The sequence below is a fragment of the Artemia sp. Qi Xiang Cuo genome, chromosome 5 (assembly GCF_049724085.1).
Source record: "Artemia sp. Qi Xiang Cuo chromosome 5, ASM4972408v1, whole genome shotgun sequence".
NCBI classification, from domain to species: Eukaryota; Metazoa; Arthropoda; class Branchiopoda; order Anostraca; family Artemiidae; genus Artemia; species Artemia sp. Qi Xiang Cuo.
This window is the reverse complement of record NC_142798.1, coordinates 14,104,221-14,121,290: the sequence shown is the minus strand read 5'-3', so window position 1 is coordinate 14,121,290 and position 17,070 is coordinate 14,104,221. Positions and strand designations below refer to the sequence as shown.

Sequence of the window (17,070 nt, the reverse complement as noted above, 5' to 3'; positions counted from 1 at the left end):
ACCAATAAAAGAATTGTAGAAAATTCTTGTTTTAGGTATGAATGGACCTAGTATAATGCCAGGGAAAAAAAAAACTGTTTTCATGTTGATGTCCTTGGTACATCAAAAAAAAAAAATCAAAAAAATCAGTAAATAAGCCTATATACTTGACTCCATTACCAATGCAGGGACAAGGTGGATACACTGCTTGATGTCTTTTTTTTAGCTTTATACAAAGCTAAAAACAAATGTCTAAACATGAAAATTCTTATTTTATAATATGCAACATATTTCTATTAATTACACTATGATATTTATTTCAATTGTTGCCTCATCCATAAATCAAATTTGAATGATAACCAATACCAAAATAGGCTATTTGAAATTCTTTTACAATTGAGTATAGGTCCAATGGTTTTGATGAATCAAGGAACCAAGTCAAAAAGAAAGAAAAACATCAAAAGATACAAAAGAACAGTGAAATAAATTAGTTAGGACTACACATAGGACCAACAGGGGAAGGGGCTTTTGCAAGTGAACTAACAATTATGTTTAGAAAGAGAATAAAAAAGGCATCAAGTAGTGTCTTCACCTTGTCCACATTTTAGTAATGGAACCATGTACATATTTACAAGAAATCAAATTCTAAAATTGTTACTAATATTCCTTAATGTGTGTCAATGAACTTTACCCCCCCCCCCTCCCTCCCCTACATAATGGACAAATATATAGCTAAAATGACACATACTTCATGAATCTTCCATAGGCCAACCATTTTCTTCATATTAATTGCTAAAATTTTCATACCAAATTACAGATTCAATAATAAATAGTCATTATAACCTTTATACCAATGAATTTACTTGCCAATTTCTTTGTGCCAACAAATTAACTCACCAAGGTTCTCATTATAGTCTCTTTAAAGTTGCTTGCTAAAATATTTGTCCAAGATTTTGAAGCTAAAATTTTGATCTCATTACATAACAGCAAACTAGCAAGACAATGGCACCAAGGAACAGGAAGAAAAGAGCCATCATATGAAAAATTCATTGAATGTTTATTTTACTCAGGCTATATACTTGTTGGGCAGGAGGGGGAGGGGTAAAGTTTTTTGATGTGCCTTAAGAGATAATATAAGCAAGCCACCATGCAAAAAGTGGGGTAGCAAAGTAGTAATGCTACTTGGCAGTTTTCAAATATGTTGGCAGATTTTGTCTGAAAATACCATTTTTACATATAAAAATAATTTTTTCTCAAAGAAAAGCTGTCAAAACACAAGTTGTGCTCTGCTTTGCAAAAAGTGGGGTTGCATAGTAGCAATGCCACTTGGCAGTCTTCATGACCTAGTAAAATTTGTTGGCAAATTTTGTCTGAAAATACCAGTGCTTCTGCTATTCCTGAATTTTTAGGGATTTCTCTAAAAATCTGTTTTCTCCAAAAAAATTGGTTCCCCAAAAATCCCCTTTCATTCAGGGTTGCCACACCTAGTGATTTATCACTAGTGACAATCTACCCCTAGTAACTATAGCTTTCCCTTAACTTGGCATAATTTGTTCACTACTTTTCAAAGTTTTTGTCTCAATTACTTACTTCACATCAAAAACCAGACATATATCATTGTATTACTGACCTTCCTTCCTATGCTAGTAAAAGCATAATGTTTATAAGACTATACCATTTCATTAAAGATTCTCTTGTGACTCATGGTAAAGAATTTCATTTGAATACATTTACATTCAGTGCAATTCTGAGCATTGATGCAAAGCAGGTTATTTTAGACAGCTAGACCATGAGTTTCAATTTTGTTTTCTTTTACTATTCTGTTTCAGTTTCAAAGGTCTGAAAATGCAAGAGAGATTGAAAAATTATTTCAAAAAGGAAAGCTTGGTACCAATGCAGAGAAGGGGGATGGGATTTTTTGATAAGTTTGGAGATATTTTCATTATTGAGCAATAAATTAGATGAACATACCACATGAGACCTTTTTTTATGAATAATTTCTTAGACCACACTGCTTTTCCATTTACAAAAAATTGAGCAAGAAATTTTTCATACTGAAAACTGTATGTTCAAAGCTCAATATTTGTATGTACAAGAATTTTTTTTAGTATGTATGAAGAATTTTTTTGTAATGGATCTTTTTTATTTTCTTTCAAAATATAACCATTGTTTTACTCAGAAACTAAATGGACCCTTCAAGATGATACCTATTTGTCTTATTTTGTGTAATTTAGTTTGACTCATATTTTCTTTTACTCTTGGTTTTGGGTTTAACATATTAATCTTAAATACATAATAATTGAATTTGTGATAGATTAAAGGGTACTTCCGTATTATACTGCCAACCCTCAAGTTTAGGTTGTGTAAAATTTGAGAACAAGCCAGTTTTATCTGTCCGTATTAAATAAAAAAAAACAAGTTTTTTCAACTGAAAGTAAAGAGCAACATTTAAACTTAAAACAAACAAAAATTATTATGTATATGAGGGGCTTTGCCCCCTAGTCAATACCTCTCTCTTTATGCTAAAGTTCAAATCTTGTTCTAATTCTTTAAGAATGACCCATGAATCACAAAGGCCATTTAATCAGAATAGATAGCTCTTTTGAAAGCAGCCTACTAAAAAAAAACTTCAGCATAAAGAGCAAGATATTTACTAGGGAGCAAACCTCCTTATATATGTAGTGATTTTTGTTTGTTTTAAGTTTTAATGTTGCTCTTCACTTTCAGTTGAAAAAAACTTGTTTTTTTTTTGTGTAATTTCTGATTGTTTTTTAACTAATGCTGTGAAATCCGACGCCCCCTTCATAGAAATGTCCCTTCCTCCATGAAAACATCCTCAATGGAAAGATTCTCCCGCGTAATCCTCCCTCCTACCTGTAAAAATCCCTTCTGAAAATGTCTGTATACTTCCCAATAACCAATACTATATAAAGCTCATAACTTGCTGCTTTTCCCCCTGGAAATGGGGGGGATTAAGTCATCCTCCAAGACATAGTTATTATGTTTTCGACTATGCTAAACAAAATGGCTATCTCAAAATTTTAATTGGGTGAGTTTGGGAAAAAATGAGCATGGGAGGGGGCCTAGTTGCCCTCCAATTTTTTTGGTAACTTAAAAAGAGCACTAGAACTTTAAATTTCCATTTGAATGAGCCCTCTTGCGATATTCTAGGACCAATGGATCAACATGATCATTGCTGGAAAAATAAATAAATATGCACATCCATAATCTTTCTTTTGGCAAAAAATACAAAATTCAAAATGTTTTGCAGATAGGAGCTTGAAACCTCTACAATAGGGTTTTCTGATATGATGAATCTGATGATGTGACTTTCATTAAGATTCTGTCACTTTTAGGGGATGTTTTCCCCCTTCTTTTTTAATTTTTTCAGGCTGGTAACTTTGATGGGTAAGACTAAAATTGATGAAACTTGTATATTTGAAATCAGCATAATCACCAGACCTTTTTATATAATCACCAGAGTTTACCATCATACAGTATTTCCTGTTTATGCTTTGTAAGCTAGTCTAATTGCTTATCATATATCAAGGCCTGAAGCCAAATAGGGTGATTAAGGTAACTGGGTAATGTTTCAAGAAGTAGTTCTATGACATTTTACTGAATGTGTAATACCTGGGAGTTTTACCAGCACCTTTACCAGGGATTTTTAGAATGTGTAATACCAGCACCTTGGTGCTGGAAGCAAGACAGTAAATTAATATTTGTACTTTGCATGACACAGATTAGGTAATAAAAGTGATACTTTGAGAATCAGTTTAAAACAAGGATGATGTTGATATGCAGGTGAGGTTGAGACACTAAAAGAATAAATATAACAAAATAGGGTCATTAGTCTTTCTAAAAATTAATCAAGATCATTAATTTCTGAAGTGTTGGCAATAAACATATTAATGCATAACTTAGCATTTTAGCTTTTCAATGATAAAGCATTTCTCTTCAATTCCTAGTGCATATCTTTTTTCAGTAAAAATTTGAATGAATGCTTGTGAAAACAACAATTCAGAAAGGGATAATTGCATCCTGACAGAAGAGGGTTAAATTTTGACTTCAACCAACAAATATAGAAATAAAAGAAGGGCTTGAGGGGACCCCACTTAGCTCAGGCATACTGGCTCTGCTTCTATTTCTAAACTATGTTAACTTCTATTTCTAAACTTTATTGTTGGCAACAAGAATCTTCTCAATTATTTCTTGCTTGTTTGGCTACATAATACTTATGGAACTCCTCATCTGCCAGTTCCATTTTGGAAGATTTTATGGTAACACAAAGGAGGCAATCCTAGCTGTCCTAGCCATCCTACACTTTGATAGCAATCCACTCAGCTAGCTGTCCTAGCAGAGTGGATTGGTGTGCTGGATTTAGGATTCTTTGTCCAAGAGGGCAAAGGTTCAAATCCTAGTGTATCCAATTATTTGGTTTGGTATGGGGGTCAGTGGTGTGACTCAGTAAGCTCATCCGGAGTTGACCCAGCTCTAAATGGGTACCTGGAGAAATCTGGAGAAGGTAAACCAGAAGGGTGTGCAAAGGAACAGGATGGTTGGTTCCCAGCCACCCCATTTCACTTCCTGGCTGAAGGGCCAAGAAATGGAGATCAGTACCGCCAATAGGGACTGTAAAGTCCAGTACTGTATTGTGGTAAAGCTTTCTAATTTAGTTAATTATTAATTGAGTAAAAATATATTAAGACGCAAAAACAAAGTTTCAAAATACCGCTTTTTAAGATAAAGATACAAATTGTGGAATGTGTGGGCTTGGAGGGAACTTGCTCAATAACCAATTTCCTGGCTAAATGCGTCAATGTACCGGGAGGACGTGGTTAGTTTTTCAAATATATATCCCGATTGTTGAGACTGAAGTCAGACCTTTTGACTTGCCGGGTGAATCTCTGCCCGTTTATTTTCTCATTAGAAATACCTTGGGATTTTGTCGGATCATTGTAAGTGTCTGTATCTTATTATATATTGTTTTAGTTTTTGAGACTTGTGGTCAACTTGGGGCAGCCAGTCCCAGTAGCATATTTATATCTGTAATTATTATGTGTAAATTAAATAAAAGTATTGTGTTTTAGACAACCTCTCTACGATCTACTTTTAGCCCCTCAAATATACCCAGTCGGTACGCCTCATTAGTTTGGTCATAGCCTAAGGCACGCTACCAAAGTTAAATTACCTTAGGGCCAGAGTTTATCTCCCCTATAAAGGGAGAATAAAGGCATCTATGACTAAAGCACCCAAATACCATAAATATACAACTTCACTACAACTGGTGGTCACTGGAAAAACTGGGTCGAGAAGGCTAGATAAAAATAGTAGAATGAAATCAAATTGCTTTACCAGAGGAAAAAATGACTTCCCTATCAACAGTACTTGAAATTGCAAAAATTATACCAGAATACGGGGGAAATTTGGATGTAGATGAGTTTATCAAAAAATTAAAAATTTTCGACGAACTAACTGAATCGTTTGATGATAAGGTCAAAGAGCAATGCGTTGCAGCCAGATTAAAGGGAAGTGCCCTTAAACATTTTGAGGCAATTAAGGAAAAAGAGCCCAAGAACATCAGTACTCTAATTGAATCTTTTAAAACAAAATTCATAGAGACAAGCATCTCCGAGAGGTAAAGAGAAGAGGTAGTCGCATTCAACACATCAACTATTATCAGGAAGTGTATCAAACAAAGTTTTAGATCGGTCTGCTTACAATCAGGGACAGACGGAACTGCCAAGACGGTACAAAATATATTACAATCTAATTTTATCCAAGGGTTGCCACAAACGTTGTCATGAGTAAAATTATCGGGAAACCTGAAAATTTAGATCAGGCTATAGTACTAGTTGAAACAGAGGTAAAAATTGACGAGGTAATCAGAAAGTTTGACCAGATGTCAATAAATAGCAGAAGAGCCCAAGAAAGTATAAAATATGAAACGGGACAGAAAAGAGTGAGCTTTGAGGAGCCGAATCGTGAACCAAAAAGGCGTGACGGAGGCTGAGGGTCGCTTTCTAGGGAAATAGCTGACAGATTCCACGACCTTGAGAGATTAGCAGCTAATAACTATAGAAAATATGGGCACCCTCCCTCACCAAAGACAGATAGTTGGGGAACCAACAAGGACATATCAAAAATATTTAGAAATAATCAGGAAACAAACAAACAATTGAAGAGAAAATTTTATTACTATTATTGTAGCAAACCAAACCACTATGCAGCGGATAGTTGGCATAGAATACCCAAAGAAGGCCAGACGCACAAAACAGGACACCGGTTCAGCACACAGGAGGGCAGAAACTTAGGAAGACGGGAAACAAATAACACCTGGCAATCACCTAATAACTTTCCTGAACTTAGGCCTAGGAGGACAACGATTAGCAGTACCCAGGGTCAAAGCAGTAATGATGATGCAAATAGGGATGATCACATGAACTTATGGCAAAACCTTTAGCATTAAAATAGAGATACCCACCTGTAAGGGCCGCCAGAGTAATTTCGTTAAAAAGACCTCTATGCATTCTATGACGTTGTGAAATAAATGCAAATAATAATAGTCTATCGACTCTGCGCTGTTTTAAAATTGAGTGTTTTCAAAATTTACCATTTTTACTAGATACAGGCGCATCTAAATCATTAATTCGAGAGGTAGTTTTTAAGAGGTTTCCTCCTAGTGTCAAAAATTGCGTAAGCAGATGCCAGAATACCCTGACATCAGTGATAGGGCACAAGCTGACAATTTTGGGAGAATGTCCATTGAAATTTAGTACAGGGGATAAAGAAATGACAGTAACAGTAATAATATGCAAGCAGCTACCATTTCCTTGTATTCTAGGAGTAGATGCCATCAGAAAATATGGGATTGTATGGGAACCCATATCCGATACAATAACCATAAGCTAGGCAAATGAAAATAATAGGCAAAAATGCGTAACAACACATAATCAAAGTGAAGGTTCGAATTATAACCTAAAAATAAGCGGAAAAATCACCATAGAAGGGGGAACGACAGCTCAAGTTCTGGCGACATTAAATGCAAAAGTAGGAAAGGTTAAAACAGTGGATGCCATTATAGGAGGGCACATCATAAGAGAATACCCAATGATTTTCGTGGAAAATCAAGTTATAAAAATTGAAAATGGTATAACATACATAAAACTATCAAATCTAAGTAATAAATAATAAAATAAAACTGAACCAGGTAGAACTTGGATCAGTGGAAAAGATTTCAAATTCGGAAATAAAATCTCTAAACAGTCCAGAATTAAGCGTAAACTTCACTAGCCACGAACATTTATACTCATTAAAACCGCAACCACAAAATGCAAACCGCAAGACACAAGAAGAGTATGGAATGTCGAAAACGGAGTTTTTGCAACAATTTGATTTAAAAACATTTACCGGAAAACGTAAAAACTAGGGTGGAAAATATTCTTTGGGATTTTAAACGGACTTTTGCAAGACACAAAGCGGATTACGGATTAACTCACTTAATCACGCACAAGATATCCACAGAGGGCCCTCCAATCAAAAAATCACCGTATAAAACACCTTATCATTTAAAGCCATGGCTAGAAAGCCAAATAAAAGAAATGGAAGATCAGGGAATAATTAAAGAAGGTGTTAGCGATTGGTGTTTTTCCACTATTAATAGTTAGGAAAAAAGATCACACCTGGAGATTATGTATAGACTTTAGATCACTAAATGCCGTCACGGTTAAGGACGTGATGAAGTTACCAAGAATTGATACGATTTTAGATTCGTTAGGAGGTTGAAAACATTACACTAGTTTTGATTTAATAGCAGGCTATTGGCAAATCGCTTTAGATTCAGAAACAAAGCATAAAGCTACAGTAATCTTAGACGATGGAAGACAGTTTACATTTGAACGTATGTCCTTTGGCTTATCATTTAGTCCAAATTGTTTTAGTCGACTAATGAATTTGGTGTTAAAGGATAACGAACCAGGTAGATTTAGATGATGTAATTCTGTTTAATGAAAACTTGGAAGACCACTTGGTCGGACTTAGAAAAATACTGGAAAAGTTTGAAAAAGCAGGCTTAAAAATAAAACCAGAAAAGTTAAAAATAGTAGTACCAAAATTAGTTTTTCTTGGACACCTGATAAACCAAGGTACTATTTCGCCAAATCCAGAAAAATTTACAGTCATAGAAAATTAACAGCCACTTCAATATCATAAACTGCAGATCAATTTATGGGTTGTCAAGTTATCTCCGACGATACATTGAATATTTTACAATAGTTACGAAGCTCTTGACGAACCTTTTGAAAAAATCAGGCCCATATAAATTTAAAGCGGCAACACAATAATCGCCAAATAAATTAAAGGGCAACTATTACTGGCACCAATACTAAAACTACCAGATTTGTCACAAGACTTCTGTTTGCAAACAGATGCTTCGGGGTACGGTATATGGGTCATATTATTAAACATAAATTCTGAAGGAGTAGAATCAATAGTTCAATGCGCCAGTAGGTCACTGTCGGAAGCAAAAAAAAAATACTTGAAAGTCGAAAGGGAGTGTTTGACAGTTTTAGTTCTTACAGATTTTGATAAATTTTGCTTGAGTAAAAAAATATTTTAAACGTGGACCGAAAATCATTAGTTTGGATACATACGATGCAAATTACTTCAGCCCGGCTGACACGGTGAATATTTCGACTGAAAACATATTCATATACCCCAATGTACATAAAGGGCTGTACAAAAATTTTACCAGACTATTTGTCACGAAATCCAGATACGGAAGTAAATTTGACAGTAACCGTCCAGAACTAACTAGAAGGGGTAGAAATATTGCCTAAGTAAAATATTCCGAAGCGTTAAGATAAAGATGACTTTTGTTTAGCAATGAAATCATTTCTATCAAAAGGAACGGATCTGCCAGAGCATTTTAAATATTGTTTAAAGGACTTAGACAATTTTGATCTGGACGAAAGTAAAAATCTTCTAGTAAGATATCATAGACCATCGCAAGAATATAGAAAAATGACTTTAAAATTATTCCAGTAATTCCAAAATCTCTGGAAGGAGAAGTTTTACAGATGGCACATGCAAGGATTGGCTGTCACATGGGAGAAGCAAAAACTATGAGGAGATTGAAGGAGAATCTTCATTTTCCAAAAATGTACTCAAAAGTAAAAGCTTTTCATACAGGGCTGCCAAGAGAGTGCCAACTGACAGTCACTATCCAAAACTCTTAATGATGAATTAGTTCTATACCCAATCCTGTCATCGGGAAAGGGATATCTTTAAATAGACAGTTGGGGAATCGGAAAACGTTTAACAGTTTCCTGAACAGGAAAAAGGTGCTTACTAATAATAGTCAACCATTTTAGCTCATATTTATACGTTTTTCCAATTAAAGACGAAAATAAAAAAACAATTATAAAAGTTTTGGTCAATTGCCTGTGTATGAAACTTGGAATTCTTTCTATAGTTTTAATAAGAGACCATGGGCCATGTAGTAGAACCAAATGGTTAGACAAAATTATAGACTATCTGTATATTAAACGATGGTTTAGCTCGTCTTACATGGCAGCAGCTAATGGGAAGGTTGAACGTAAGCATAGGGAATTAGCTTACATGCTGGGAATACATACAAGAGAGGAAAATGAAAATTGGGATGAACATTTACCATTTGTAGTCTTTGCAATAAATACGGCTTTTTCACATTCCTTAAAAGAAACGCCATTTTTTTTGCAACATATAAGAGATCCCAGAATTTGTTTAGATGAAATACAAAATGACAGAATATATTACAACCTAGACCAATATAAGCAAGAGATGGTAATGCGAATGAAAAAAGCTATGGAACAAGTTAAAGACAATCTGGAAGATGCGAAAACAGAACAAAATGAAAATTATGACGGAACAAGCAAAAATAAAACGAGTTACTGTTTAGGAGATTTGGTGTATGTTTATAAAACCAATCTGGAAGGAACAAAAAAGTTAAAACCAAAATGGGATGGACCATACAGGATTATAAAAGTTCTACCAAATAACTTAGAATATGTTCTAAAGTATCAGTGTAGGGAGAAGGAAGAAGTACTACACCATAATAGAATGAAAAAGGGATATTTTTCAAAACAGTAGAAAACAGAGCCTATACTTTCAGAAGAAGAAATAGAGGACACGATTTCACCAGTATATCTCAGAAGACCATTTGAATTTTATGACCTTTTTAATGACCACAAAAGTGGGGAGGAGTGGAAGGAGTATTTAGCCCAGTCTTGGCTACAAACTCTACACCACGAACAAGAGAAAAAGAGAAATTTTCTATACTCCTCGGATACTAGCGATGAAGAAAATCATACACAACATAATGGTTTGAAATGTGATAAACCAAAGATGAAATCCACAGAGGAAGAAAAATTATAAGAAGTCAGTTAATTATCTGATTTTCATACATTAGACTCACCTACAATCTTAATGCAAAAATGGCTTTTGGAACAAACTCCATCCACCATACGGGAGCTAACAGAATGTGACAGTGAAAATTCTTCTACAGAAACCGATATAATTAAACCTGGGCCATCGTCAAGAAAACCGTCAAGAAGAAAAATTAAGAGAAAAATTATGGAGAACAGTAAAGAAACCAAAGGGGCAGCAAGAAGTTCCTTTGTCAGCAGCACAAGTAGCTAAAACACTTATGAAAAAGGCCAAACATCAAGAGAAACAAAGATTACAGATATTTGACGAGGCAACAAAACAGCACTCGGACTCAGAGCCTTGTAAACCACACTATAGAGACCACGGAAAAACTTGCAAATATTATAAAGAAGAAAAGCAAAAATTTGGGGTCCAAAACTCGGACCAGGAAACGGAGAAAGGCAGAACAAGCGCAGCCCCCAGCAGATTAATATTTGAATAAAACAATTATAGCAAAAAAAATATTAAATAAAAATAAAACGAGTAAAAAGCCTCTAAAGAAATATCTATATATTTTTTTTATCGGCATATAAATAACATCAAGTTTTCCTTCAAATATATATCGCCAGTAAAAATTATTACCGTCGCGTTCTAACGCTAAATTATTAACTCCGATCTGAAGTGACATCATAGGCTCCTGCAAAAGCTTTTGTTTCCGAGACGAGATAAAATTTCGCGAATGGTGACAAGACTTGTCAAAACAAATTAGGCTTCGTTTCATATAAGAAATTAATAAGGTCACGTAACTTATAAATAGGTGTTGTGAAACTAATTAAATTATAAATATTTAGAATCAGCATCAAAAGGCAATTATTTTGGTATGTATATTAAAAAAATTTTTTTTTGGGGGATAATTAAAAAAAAAAAAAAAACAAAGGAGAGTAGTTTACTGAAATAGGGTCATTGGAAGCTAGAAAATTTGGAGTGAGCTCAATCACTGCTGGTCTCTCGTTGTTAAGTAAATGCAATGCATCTACTGACCTTTGACTCTCTGAGGTGACACTTTCAGTTGAATTTGGAAAAAAATTGTTTTTGAAGAATTTTAAAATAATTATAATAGGAAAAACAGCAAGAGTTTACATTAAGTGCGCCTTAAATGTATAAGCTAGCTGTAATCTTGCTATAAATAGTAGAAGATATAATAAATTAAACACTTACCAAAAGGACGATATATATAAACAAGAAGCCATAGATAAAATGGGCCACAATTTAAAAAAGTTAACACCGTGTAAAACAAAGTTTTCTCGGGTAAAATTAATTTCACATATTAAATAAATGCACAACAAACCATTAACAGAAATAACAGGGCGACGACATTGCAGATGAAAAACATCAATAACAGGACCGTTTGCATCTAAAAACGAAACTACTAAACGTCTTGTCATTGGGGGGATCCACCAAACTAACCAAATTGATATTAGAAATATCGGTCAAACTGGAGAAGGTTGGGGCTGAATGTTCGGGTGAGATCCGTCGTGCTAAAATAAATAGCAGCGAAGATCTCACCCGGGCACTAAACCCATAAACTCGTAGAACAAGGTAATAGTCAAAATATCACGAAAGGGACAAATTACACTCAATGACTGTATAAAACTAAGGCGCAAATCAAACTGAGGATAATACCAGACGCGAATAATATAAAAGATTATAGGGAAACCAGAATACATAACCCCCATCTCTACAAACATTTGGCACGACATAGGCACTAATTTTTGGTAAAATACCACAGACAAGGAATATGTGTCTGCGATGAAAAACCACACAATTTTGTGGGAATCAGGATATCGTAAAAACGTAAATTTTTATGAATAAATGAGAACTAGCAAATGCGGGGCAAAGCTTAATTAAAAATGTTCTAAAATCAGCTGGAAAAAAATACAGGTTGCAAAAATTAGACCCCCCCCCACCTCTTAAAAATATGGAGATAATGAATTTGATCATAAAAGGCAATTAGCATAAAAACTTGTTAAGGTTATTGAAAAAGAACATGAAATATATAAATATAGGCTTAAAAAAAGACATATTTTACTGAAAAATGCGGGAAAAGAATTGAAAAAAACCATTAGGCTCCATTGAAATAACGAATCAAAAACAAGAGAAGGGTTCAAGTTGAAAATATAGCCAGACAAAATTAAAAGGAAAATAAACTGAATGAAGTCAGTTAAACTCTGTTAGACGCACTTATTGAGCTTGCCGAACGAAACTAGTATGCAAATTGTACTAAATAAGTACAAATAAGTAGCATTAATACTACGGAGCCACCGTTACATTGGTTAACGCGGGCCGAGATTAATAGAAATATTAGAGAAATGCTCAAAGTAGTCAAGAAAAGAAATTTGGCTCTCTTATGTGGAAGTCGTTTTCAGAAAAATGACTAGAATGACATAGAAAATTGAAAGTAAGGCACATAATAGCCTTAAGAACTTGAAGTTGAAACACAAGACAAGACCACTAAAAGTTGGGAAGTTAAAGTGAAAATAGTCATTGTCACTTGTATGTCGAAAACTAAATTACTGTGTGCCATGAAGCCCAGGTATTTCCTACAGAAGGGCCACTTTTTCTGAAAAAAGAATAGCCCAAGAGAAAATTGTAGCCACAAATTATTAAATAATTAGTTATTTTGTGTGCAGGTTCATCATAGTCTTTTTAGCTGTAGCCCATGACAAGAGGACCTGGAAACGTTATAAGGAGCTACCAGAAGGCAGTCCTGGTAAGCAAATCTTCAGAGTACAGGCAAAATCATTTGATAATGGCATAACAGGTATAAGGTGAACAGCAAAATTTTTTTAGCTTATCAGATATAAGCTGTAAATAAAGCCTTAAACCAAAAAGACATTAAAGCTGAAAAAAAGAGAGATTACAGACAAAAACGTTATAAAACTGTCTAAAGTACCTAGAAATTCGAAAAGAATTGAAAAGCTTAAAAGTCTGAATAAACAAACAGGCTTATAAGCTAATGACAGTTAATGACACAAGTGGGTTCGAAATAGAACCAAAGTTTAAAAAAAAAATGTATATAGTCGTATATGGGAAAAGTTATATAGTTGTAACAAATGTAATTGGAAAATATCTACTGTTATAAATATATTTCGAAAACCTTTTATAAACAGAGAATTGTATTAAAAAAAAAAAAATTATAGAAATGTAAATAGAAAATTATGTTATATGAAATATTGCCAAGCCCTTATATAGAGGATAATCACAGTTATCAGTAATAGTGCATAAATCTATTTGTTGGAGTTGCTTTTGTTTTGTAAATATTTTAATTGCAGTTAGGACTTATCATATAAAAGTCTTGACGGACTTATTTAAAAGTTGTACAACGAATAAATATTGCAGTGATTAAATAAATTATTAAAGTACATAATTATTATTTGTTTTTAACAATTAAGTTATGTATCAACATAACTTTTGTTAATATATATATATATATATATATATATATATATATATATATATATATATATATATATATATATATATATATATATACATATATATATATATATATCCTAAACTATCCATGTAAATTGAGTGAATTAAATGCTGAGTATTTGTGTTTTTTTATTTTTATATCATTCAAGAAGTATTCTACATTAATACTTCATAAACAATTAACAAAACAATAATTGGAATTAATTCCAATGCTTATCTATACCGTGTATTATTTTTTTAATGCTTTAAGTTTTAAACAGTAGTTAAATATCCTATCTTGTTTGCGAATTAAAAATAAAATATTTATGTAAGCTATTACACAATGCTTATATATATATATACTATGTTTTTATCAACTTTAAGTTTTAACTAATTATTTAATGTTATATGTAAATGTTTGACCTCGAGTCAACGTATTAATAATTTTTATTGTAGAATAATCCGTTTAGTGTTAAGTTTGAAAGAATAATCCAGCAAGAAACATAATGTTTCGATTTAAGCGGGATATTATTTTTGGAGTAATTAAAAGAGAGAAAAGTAAATAAAAGTAATTAAACTGAGTTACGAAATTAACTCAGTTGAAATACAAAATTGAGTGTTTCTTTCTACTATATATGTAAAATTGTATACTTATATGTATACTAATGTGAATATTTATTTTAGAAACAGCCGTAGCTATTTTTTTTTTGGAAATCAAATTTTTCATAACATACTTTTGGATCCATTTCTCAATCATTTCTTTGACCCATTTTTGGAAAGTAGCAAATTTGAAAGCCAGTTCAATTATATCCTGATACTATCATCTCATACCATCAGAAACCAAACCATACTTGATCAACTAATATTTGGAAACTATAGACTTAACTATAAGATAATTAAAAGTAAGAAAGAACAAATACTAATTCAGGCCTAGACAGTAGGCTACATAGCCAAACTGGAGTATGTTATTGTAATATATGAAAATACATTGTTCTTTAAAAATTTGCGAATAAAACAAAATAAATGAATTTATATGTAATTAACACAAGGAACTCTTAAAACGAAAAATAAACATTATATTAACCAAGCAACACGGAAAAATTACATCATTGAGGGTGAATAAATTTAAACCCAAATAATTGAAAAGCTTGTAAAATATAACTTGAAATCTAATTTAAGCAAAACCACTAATATTATGTGTAAGCCGCTTGGGGTCAAGTTAAAACAGAAGATGCATATAATAAGGGTAAAAAGAGTATTTTTCAGTCCTAGAGACAAAAAAAAAGAGAAACAAGGATGAATTTCAAATTGAAATCCTTCTACAAAAACTAACCTCGCCAAGTACTGACTGAAAGTAGCAACCGAGGGAGGTCTTTCGAGGGTCTACACGCTGAATCACCCGCAGATAGCATCATAATGGCGGAAATAAATCTTAAGACTTTTTGAAAGCAATATTGGGAGAATTGTAAAAAATCTACAATGAAGGTATTGTAATGCTACATATCTTTATGATTTGTTCAATAATCAAACGAGTAAAAATATATTAATACGCAAATACAAAGTTTCAAAATACCACTTTTTAAGATAAAGATACAAATCGTTGAATGTGTGGGCTTGGAGGGAACTTGCTCAATAACCAATTTCCTGGCTTAATGCGTCAATGTACCGGAAGGACGTGGTTAGTTTTTCAAATATATACCCCGATTTTTGAGACTGAAGTCAGACCTTTTGACTTGCCGGGTGAATCTCTGCCCGTTTATTTTCTCATTAGAAATACCTTGGGATTCTGTCATATCATTGTAAGTGCCTAAGTATCTTATTATATATTATTTTAGTTTTTGAGACTTGTGGTCAACTTGGGGCAGCGAGTCCCAGTAGCATATTTATGTACGCAATTATTATGTGTAAATTAAATATCAGTATTGTGTTTTAGAGAACCTCTCTACGATCTACCTTTAGTCCCTCAAACAGACCCAGTTAGTATGATTCATTAGTTCATTTACAGCCTAGGGTGCTCTACCAAAGTTTAATTACCTTAGGGCCAGAGTTTATCTCCCTTATAAAGAAAGAATAAAGGCATCTACGATTACAACACCCAAGTACGACAGATAAACACTTCACAACAATATTCTTTACCTTTACCTTTTGCAAAGCAGGCAATACAAAGCACATTTTATTGATATAGGCTATTAAGTTTCTTTTATTTCATGATGAGGCATATTAATAGATGTATATCAAATATGCTCAAGGTCATATGCCTTTCCCATGGTATTGGAAGAAGAATCTGTAAATTCTATGTTGTCATCATTGAATATAACTACACAAAGACTATTCTGTTTTCATTGGTTTGTATTTGTTCTTTTGTATGCTCCATTTTCTTCATTTAGTAAATTCATTGATAATAATCATTAATAGTTGTCGTCAAATTCTGAATAAAATTTGGATTGCAATTCAGTATTTTAGTTTTAAAAGTAAAAAAAAAAAAACAAAGAGAGAGAGAGAAATGTCATGAAAAAAGCCAAAAATGTCAAAAATAACAAACAGGACCACAGCCAGAGGAAGAAAAGGAAAAAATTAAGGTGATGCAGATGTTTTGCCTGTATGAAACAAGGCATCTTCAATGCTAAGAAAACAAAGATAACCACTAAAATAACCAAAAATAAAATAAAGTCCAAAACAACAATTATAAAGTAAACAACAATAAAGTAAAAACAACAATTATCTATATATCCAATTGTTGCTACTATGACTGATCACCGCAGAAGCTAAATAGAGCTGCTTCAATGAAATCACTAAAGTAATCTTGAGTTGCTTATAACCTCTAATTTAGTTTGTAGCCACAAAATGGCAGAAAATGCCACTTTGCCATGGCACAATCTTTTTGGCAACTTAAGAATTTAAAAGGGTACTAGGACTTTTAATTTTCTGTCTGAATAATCTGTCTCCCAATTTTATAGGATCATTGCTTAAATGATATAGCCTATGGGGAAAAACACATAAATAAACATGTATCCATGATCTACCTTCTTGAAAAAAAAGTAGATGGGGGCCAAAGACCTGCATAATAAGGTTCTCTGATGTGCTGTCTCCCAATTTTCTAGGACCATTGCTTAAATGATATAGCCCATGGGGAAAAACACATAAATAAACATGTATCCATGATCTACCTTCTTTAAAAAAAGTAGATGGGGGCCAAAGACCTGCATAATAGGG

The 17,070-nt window shown here is 33.1% G+C and overlaps 1 protein-coding gene across 1 annotated transcript in view; it reads left to right on the top strand.

The window, feature by feature from the left end:
• Positions 1-17,070, top strand: part of Nmd3 (60S ribosomal export protein NMD3) — a 64,132-nt gene that overhangs the window by 1,909 nt on the left and 45,153 nt on the right. The window lies entirely within an intron of this gene.